We start from the raw sequence: 8813 nt of genomic DNA on the forward strand, positions 1-8813 counted from the left end.
GACAAACCCTTACTTTATTTCTCTACGCTATTTCTATTTCGAGATATACTATGTATTGGCGGCTTTCTATTCGTTTTTCGCTGGACAGCTAGAGGATGAGAGTCACGACAAAATGAGTTAAGGTACTATCTTTCAGCGACAAAACCCTACTGTATTTCTCTAAGCTATTTCTATTTCGGGATTCGCTATGTCTTGACGGCTTTCTAGTCGAAATTCGCTGGACAGCTAGAGGATAAGACTCACGACAAAATGATTTAAAGGTACCATCTTTCAGCGACAAACCCTTACTTTATTTCTCTACGCTATTTCTATTTCGAGATATACTATGTATTGGCGGCTTTCTATTCGTTTTTCGCTGGACAGCTAGAGGATGAGAGTCACGACAAAATGAGTTAAGGTACTATCTTTCAGCGACAAAACCCTACTGTATTTCTCTAAGCTATTTCTATTTCGGGATTCGCTATGTCTTGACGGCTTTCTAGTCGAAATTCGCTGGACAGCTAGAGGATAAGACTCACGACAAAATGATTTAAAGGTACCATCTTTCAGCGACAAACCCTTACTTTATTTCTCTACGCTATTTCTATTTCGAGATATACTATGTATTGGCGGCTTTCTATTCGTTTTTCGCTGGACAGCTAGAGGATGAGAGTCACGACAAAATGAGTTAAGGTACTATCTTTCAGCGACAAAACCCTACTGTATTTCTCTAAGCTATTTCTATTTCGGGATTCGCTATGTCTTGACGGCTTTCTAGTCGAAATTCGCTGGACAGCTAGAGGATAAGACTCACGACAAAATGATTTAAAGGTACCATCTTTCAGAGACAAACCCTTACTTTATTTCTCTAAGCTATTTCTATTTCGGGATACGCTATTTGTTGGCGGCTTTCTATTCGTTTTTCGCTGGACAGCTAGAGCATGAGATTCGCGACAAAATGAGTTAAAGGTACCATCTTTTAGAGACAAACCCTTACTGTATTTCTCTACGCTATTTCTATTTCGAAATATGTTATTTGTTGGCGGCTTTCTATTCGTTTTTAGCTGGACAGCTAGAGGATGAGAGTAATGACAAAATGAGTTAAGGTACCATCTTTCAGCGACAAAACCTTACTGTATTTCTCTATGCTATTTCTACTTCGATATACACTATGTATTGGCGGCTTTCTAGTCGTTTTTCGCTGGACAGCTAGAGGATGAGAATTGAGACAAAATGAGTTAAGGTACCATCTTTCCTCAACATACAAACATGAGGACAAGAAATTCCTAAAAATTTTATTGCCTGGTCAAAATTGTTTAATACAAACATTATTATACATAATGTATGCAGTTAGATTAGTCACTTTTGCGTGAAGTACCTCCTGTTGGCTTAACAGGTTAATACTCATGTTAAAAATACGGCATTTGTAAATGACAATGATGACTAACGCTTCCATATAGGTCATCCCACATAGCCTCGTATATGTATTAATACTGACCGGCTAAGACAAAAATAGAATTAAAACAAAGAACAATGAAAACACTACGGCGTTATGGTACATTATCTACACCTTGTATTATTTTACAAAGAATAAAATTGTAATATCGAATTCATTATAAAAAAATGTCGTTAACTAATTTATGATACTGTAATGAGACAGAATTTCATTTGTAACTGATACGCCGTTGATTTCGTCTTGTCAATTCACTAAAAACAAAATTAGCCGTTGTGATGTAAATGACACGGCTAACATCAAAATCAAACAGTCGGCGCAAAAGAACTTAAAGTATAACGATATGAGCGTAATATGCGAATCCGCATCTCAAAGTAGAAAAAAAAAAATAACGTAACCAGTCGCTTTTTATTTTTGACGGATATAGATAAGTTTTAAATTATTATTTAAAGGAATAGGTAGTTCTCAAAGTCAAGTTTGAGTCCCTTAAAGATAATCGTTAAAAACAAATAGTATAAACTGGGCGCAAGTTAGTGTATAAAAAGACGGAAGTAAAATTTTAACTGTTATACCGAATTGATTGTCAAAATGTTAAAAAAAAGTATCACGGACATTTCAGTCCTTTAAAAGAAGAAAAAATATTAAAAGTTAATTGATAAAAGAGAATATCGAGACATATATTTAATTAGAATGTGCTTAATAATAAGAAAAAAATATATATTAGAAAACAATATTCAAGTGCATAAAAATCCGTCATCCCCCTCAATAAACGCGAGCAAGTCCGTCTTTTCAAATAAAAGTTACACATTTGTTTACGAAGATTGTTAATTATGTCAAGTAGGTAGGTATTAAATTAATAAAATACCCAAATCAATCCGATTAATTTGTCCGAAAACCTAATTTGCCACCATATAAATGTAGAAAAAACTTTAAATAAACTGTGGTACCTACATACAAATGTTGAATGAATTTTTACATATAACATTTTTAAAAACACATTACATAAAAATAAATTCGCTACATGACCATTATACTACGAACTTTATTGATTTTAAAAGTACCTACAACAAAAAACATTACTTGAATATGGAAAATTGATGTTTGTTTTAAATATTTAGGAGTAACGAGATAAAAAGATATTTGGTAATATGCGAGCAGTTTTTACTAAAATTGCTCGTATATCATTTTGAATGAATCTAAAGGTCACGTATTAATATTATTGCAAAAATAAAGTAAACACGATTTGTTTTGTTTACAAATACAGGTTTATGTTGGCAGAACATTTAGCACTATACAGTTGGTGAAACTTACGATCAGCTGACCAAATAGCTGCAGGTAGCTTTTGCAGATCGTAAGGGCGCGTATTTTAAAAATGACCTACTGAAAATAGACTCACCACGAATTTTCCTGTTGCACATTGTTTTTCGAACCCCCCGAAGCACGTTGTCTAAGAAACACCTGCAGTTTTTGCTTCACCTCTGATGAGGCCACTGCACTTTGTTCGTGTTTTTCTTTCCGTCGTAGTGCCTCAATATGTTCTCTTTGCCTAATAGCTTGCAACTGTTTTTGTTGTTCCCAAAATTCTTTGAGATGTTGTCGTAATTGACGTTCATGCTGCTCGGCTAAATGTTGCTGCTGTTGTTGGAAATGTTGCAGAAGAATTGTCTGTTGTAACTGATGTTGCTTTTTTAGTTGTAAAATTTGCTGTTCTAACAGTCTCTCGGGCGCTTCCCGTTGCTCTGCCATGCTAGTGGTACGACATGTTACACAAACGCGCACAATAACACTTGGTCAGGAAATACAAAATGGCAGAATTGTCAGAATAATTCTTCAATTATCTGTGAGGTCATCTCGGTCGCTGTTATACTGAATGTAGGAACACACCGCGTCTTGTTCCGACACAGTTGCCAGATGCTTTATTGATAAGAAATACGAGAGCGACGGACTTGCGAACTTTACACCACGCAACGGTGTTCGAGTCCGTTGTTGCCAAAGGTTCTAGTTTTATCATAACAATGATTTTATGCAAAAGTATTGTAACTTTAATTTTTTTCAATTTAGTAAATGGTGAAAAACAAAACTATTTATATCCTAAAAACTCGAAATGTTATGTACAGAACTTGTACATATTAAACATAAAAGTTTACATAATTGGTGATTTTTAATCTAACTTCATTTACTTTCTTATAAAAAGNATGTATTTTTCATTAGTTTTACCTTTGAATATTGTTTAAGAATGACTATATAAATATTTACATGCCTAGAAATGTATAAAAATTAGCATATTTATTAACTTTGAACCCCCATAACTTTTTATGGGGGTGAGACCGCCACGAACTTTTTACGGTACAGTGGTGGGGGAGACCTCCTCTTTCGATCCCCCCCACCCCACCCTCATCTAGACCTTTACCGTTCGATTTTGCCTGCGATATAATGCATATAATACCACTTTTCCCCCATTAGGTATACCCAGAATTTACACAGAAAAATTAAAAATAATTTACCGAAATAGAGTTTTGTAAATACAATTACTGAAATGAATTAAAACAATTATTACTTCCGTAAATGTACTATACTTACTATTAGTAAATGAATAAAGGATGAACTTTAATTTAAAGAAATACTTCGCATTACTTCGACACTTACTCACCATTATTTAAAGCACTGTTTGGCAAAGTTTGTGAAATAGTAAAATATAATTTGTCGACGGTTCATTCATAAATAAAACAAGACATGTTCGACGAAATAAGAATTTCCAGCGCATTTAGAAAAATACATATGTATTAAAATTACTATAGAGAATGTAACGTTAGTTTCTCAATTTATCAAGTTGTTGGCAGTATATCGCCACCTACTGATATTTATTGCTAACTCTAATAGGTACCTATTTCAAATGTTTAAAAATGACTACGAAGGTATGTACTACGTTTGGTAGTTTCGATAAATTACCGATCACTGATCCATATGTTATATTATTTATTAATTTAANTGGCAACGCTGTCAAGAATGTAAAACACCAAGGTTAGGATAAAAATAGAAAATCTTTATTATAAATAAATCGGCATTTTCACAAACACTCACTAAAATAGAGTTTTGCTGCACGTGTTGAACACTTTGTACGCAACTCTAAAAACGTTTTTAAAAAACAACTCTCAAAAATAGAATTAGGTCTATTTTGAATAACGCGGTTTGTCATAAAAAAATTGTAATGTGCGGATTATAATAAGTTGTACGCAGCGCGCACTTTATAACTTTGGATATCAATATAAATACTTATTACTTGTATAACATACATAAGTCTATTGTATTATTTTTTTCAACAAGTTTGCAATAGGCATGAAAATGTTTATTTACACGAAAAAAACTGTATTTTTATTGTATAAGAAAAAAGATCACCAAAGTATTTTTATACGAAGTCAAAAATGCGTTGACCATCTGTATTATTTATATAAGTCGTTAAAGGGGAACTTCCGACTTGCCGCACAGAGATCGTCGGCTGCAGGGGGTTACAATTCGAATACGTAAATACCGCAAACAGTTAAATTATTTCGTTTCTTATTTTAAATAAAAAGTAGGACAATTTTGTGTGTTTGGGTATTAAAAATTAAAAAAAAAAAGTCGCTTTTGCAGTATGTTAGATAGACACGTACTTAATTTTATTTAAATAAAATGCGCTTAATGTTTTATAACATCACTGAATTAAATATTTATGTACATACAAAAATGAACTGCGACTTTAAAAGAGATTAATTCAAAAAGAAACGTAATAATATCGAAAATATCCAAATTACACACTACCGGACGTAAATCTTAATAGTAACAATAATAGGTGTCATCGTCTGGTATAGCTTTTAATAAATTCCGGCAACTTTGTACCTGCAAAAATTAAACTTACGTCAGCGTTTTCGGATAAACAAATAGATATGCAGCAGATTAAAAGGTATCTTCACGTAATATAACTTCTATAAATACTCAATCAGCGACAGAACATGCAGTAAAACGATAAACTTGAAAATATGAGGAAAAATAGAAAATTACTCATGTACTACACATGTAGAATTCAACTTATCACGAAAAAGTTAAATTTTAATGTACCTATGCTAATTCTTTAAAAAAATATACGAACTCGAAAATATAAGAACGAATACAGGAAAGTATTTAAAAAACACTTGTGTTAGGCACATAAAATTTAACTACAGAATAAAACAACATTAAATTTTATGTCTTATTGTTAAAATGTTGACTTTTCATAACAAATAAGTAGGTACCTTAATATGATTTTGTCTCCAAAATTCCTCATTTAAAACCATAAGAAGATCCTTTTTCGGAAACCTCCACAACGATTGACCTTGAATGGTTTTCAAAAAAATTCGTAAAAATCCCAAAAACGAATTAGTATAGAGGGCTACATCTACGTCTCTTTTGCAAATAGATCTTAGAAAGAATATAGATGCAGCCGAGTTGGCTAAATTCCTTTCACGATACAACATTAATCGCAAACAATGAAAAGCCAAATCTGCGAGAGATTTTATCAAAGCCAGTTCTTGTAAACGGTAATAGAGGCTTAAAAGTGATTTGGATTCCCTCATATCAAACAAGATGCCCTCTTGGGGAAACTTAAAAATCAAATAGATTATGTCCAGAATTTTTAACAGCTTGGTCTCATCGCCTTCTCGAAGAAATAAACAAAAATTGAGATATATCGTTTCTACTTTGATTTTATGCTTTATCTGAAATAGTAATAACACATCAAGGATTAGGAAAAGGGACAAATTAATGAGATCGTAGATATTTGAACTTCGACTGCTTTTTCGTACGGTATAACACACAAAAATTATGATATTTATATTCACTCTATTTACTAATGATATTTGAGTGCTTAGAATGGTTACTTAATCGAAGACGCGATCAATATCATTAAAGACAGTACAACTGTAGGGATAGATATACAGGGGCAAAAGATTAATATGCTTTGATTTGAAGATGATATAGCAGTATTAGCATCTAGCAAGGAGGACCTAGAGATAGCTTTAAATAAAATGGAAGCGGTACTAACAGATCAGTACTGTATGAAAATAAATAAAAGTAAAACTAAAATATTGGTATGCAAGGGAAGAAAAAGTAGGGAAAGAGCGAATATAAAGATAGGAGACGAAAAATTAGAAGAAGTGNAGGTCCACTTGTGTGGATATCTACTTGCTGAAAACGAATCCCGGCGTAACCAACCTCAACGTGATAGGCACGTTAGCTTAATCGAATAAAATAAAATAATTCGAAGTGGTCTGTATTCTTTTTAATTTCTTATTGGCCCCCAAAAATGACCCCATGTTCAAAATTAATTCATTTAAGTTATGGGTCCGTGTTTGGGTCACAGAAATTCATATGTTAACTAAATTTCAACTTAATTGGTCCAGTAGATTGACTGTGACAGGCAAACATGGGTTCCGTTTTTCATCCGGACGTACGGAACCCTAAAAATTAGCTTTGATAACGTTCTTTTCGTTGAATGAGATATTTTTTTGATTTAAATATGGAATTTAATTGTACTGGTACATCTTGATCTGACAGTTCACCGAAGGAGCAGAACTAATCCAGGATCTCGAGTATCAGGCCCGAATATTTATCAAATAACGGTGGCCGTGAAAGCCTTGCTCTTTTCATAAACTATTTTGTTAAATAAAATTTAGGACAATATTATGCAATAAATTGAGTCTTATATGCAAATATACCAATACAGAAGCTGATAAATAAAATAAATGGGCAATTTCAAAGTCAAACAACCGTTTGTTTCTAATCATATCTCACATCAAAAAATACCAATAAATTCATTAAAATAATGCTTTGTTTAGTGCGTAACTGATAATTAGTTGAATGTAAACAATAGGACGCCAACGTTCAAAAGCTAGTACAACCGCCGCCGCGCTGTGACCTGACCTTTTCCAATTATTGTCCAACCTTCAACGTATGATAGCGTGGTAAAGTTATATTTCTCATGTCTAAAATTCACTATATGTTGTCGTTTATTTTTTACTAAATCCAAAAATTTAAATGCTACAATTTGTCGCCGAAAGAAGATACTTTCATCTATTGTGCTCTAGTCTCATCCTCCAGCTATCCAGCGAAAAATAACGGGAGTGCTGTCAAGCTGGCACTATACATACCGTATCTCTAAATAGAAATAGCGTAGAGAAATACTATAATTTGTCGATGAAAGATGGTACTCTTACCCATTTTGTCGTTAGTTTATCCATTAGCTGTCCAGTGAGAAACGACTGGAAAACCGTCAAGCTGGCACTACACATAGCTTATATCTCAAAACGCAAATCGTGTAGAAAAATAGTGTAAGAACTATAATTTGTAGTTAATCTAAAGCATAAAGCGCCATTTGTATTTCACGAAATTCGCTGGACAGCTAGAGGATATGACTCGCGACAAAATGATTTAAAGGTACCATCTTTCAGCGACAAACCCTTACTTTATTTCTCTACGCTATTTCTATTTCGAGATATACTATGTATTGGCGGCTTTCTATTCGTTTTTCGCTGGACAGCTAGAGGATGAGAGTCACGACAAAATGAGTTAAGGTACTATCTTTCAGCGACAAAACCCTACTGTATTTCTCTAAGCTATTTCTATTTCGGGATTCGCTATGTCTTGACGGCTTTCTAGTCGAAATTCGCTGGACAGCTAGAGGATAAGACTCACGACAAAATGATTTAAAGGTACCATCTTTCAGCGACAAACCCTTACTTTATTTCTCTACGCTATTTCTATTTCGAGATATACTATGTATTGGCGGCTTTCTATTCGTTTTTCGCTGGACAGCTAGAGGATGAGAGTCACGACAAAATGAGTTAAGGTACTATCTTTCAGCGACAAAACCCTACTGTATTTCTCTAAGCTATTTCTATTTCGGGATTCGCTATGTCTTGACGGCTTTCTAGTCGAAATTCGCTGGACAGCTAGAGGATAAGACTCACGACAAAATGATTTAAAGGTACCATCTTTCAGCGACAAACCCTTACTTTATTTCTCTACGCTATTTCTATTTCGAGATATACTATGTATTGGCGGCTTTCTATTCGTTTTTCGCTGGACAGCTAGAGGATGAGAGTCACGACAAAATGAGTTAAGGTACTATCTTTCAGCGACAAAACCCTACTGTATTTCTCTAAGCTATTTCTATTTCGGGATTCGCTATGTCTTGACGGCTTTCTAGTCGAAATTCGCTGGACAGCTAGAGGATAAGACTCACGACAAAATGATTTAAAGGTACCATCTTTCAGCGACAAACCCTTACTTTATTTCTCTACGCTATTTCTATTTCGAGATATACTATGTATTGGCGGCTTTCTATTCGTTTTTCGCTGGACAGCTAGAG

This window comes from Agrilus planipennis, unplaced genomic scaffold (assembly GCF_000699045.2).
Source record: "Agrilus planipennis isolate EAB-ADULT unplaced genomic scaffold, Apla_2.0 scaffold63, whole genome shotgun sequence".
NCBI lineage: Eukaryota > Metazoa > Arthropoda > Insecta > Coleoptera > Buprestidae > Agrilus > Agrilus planipennis.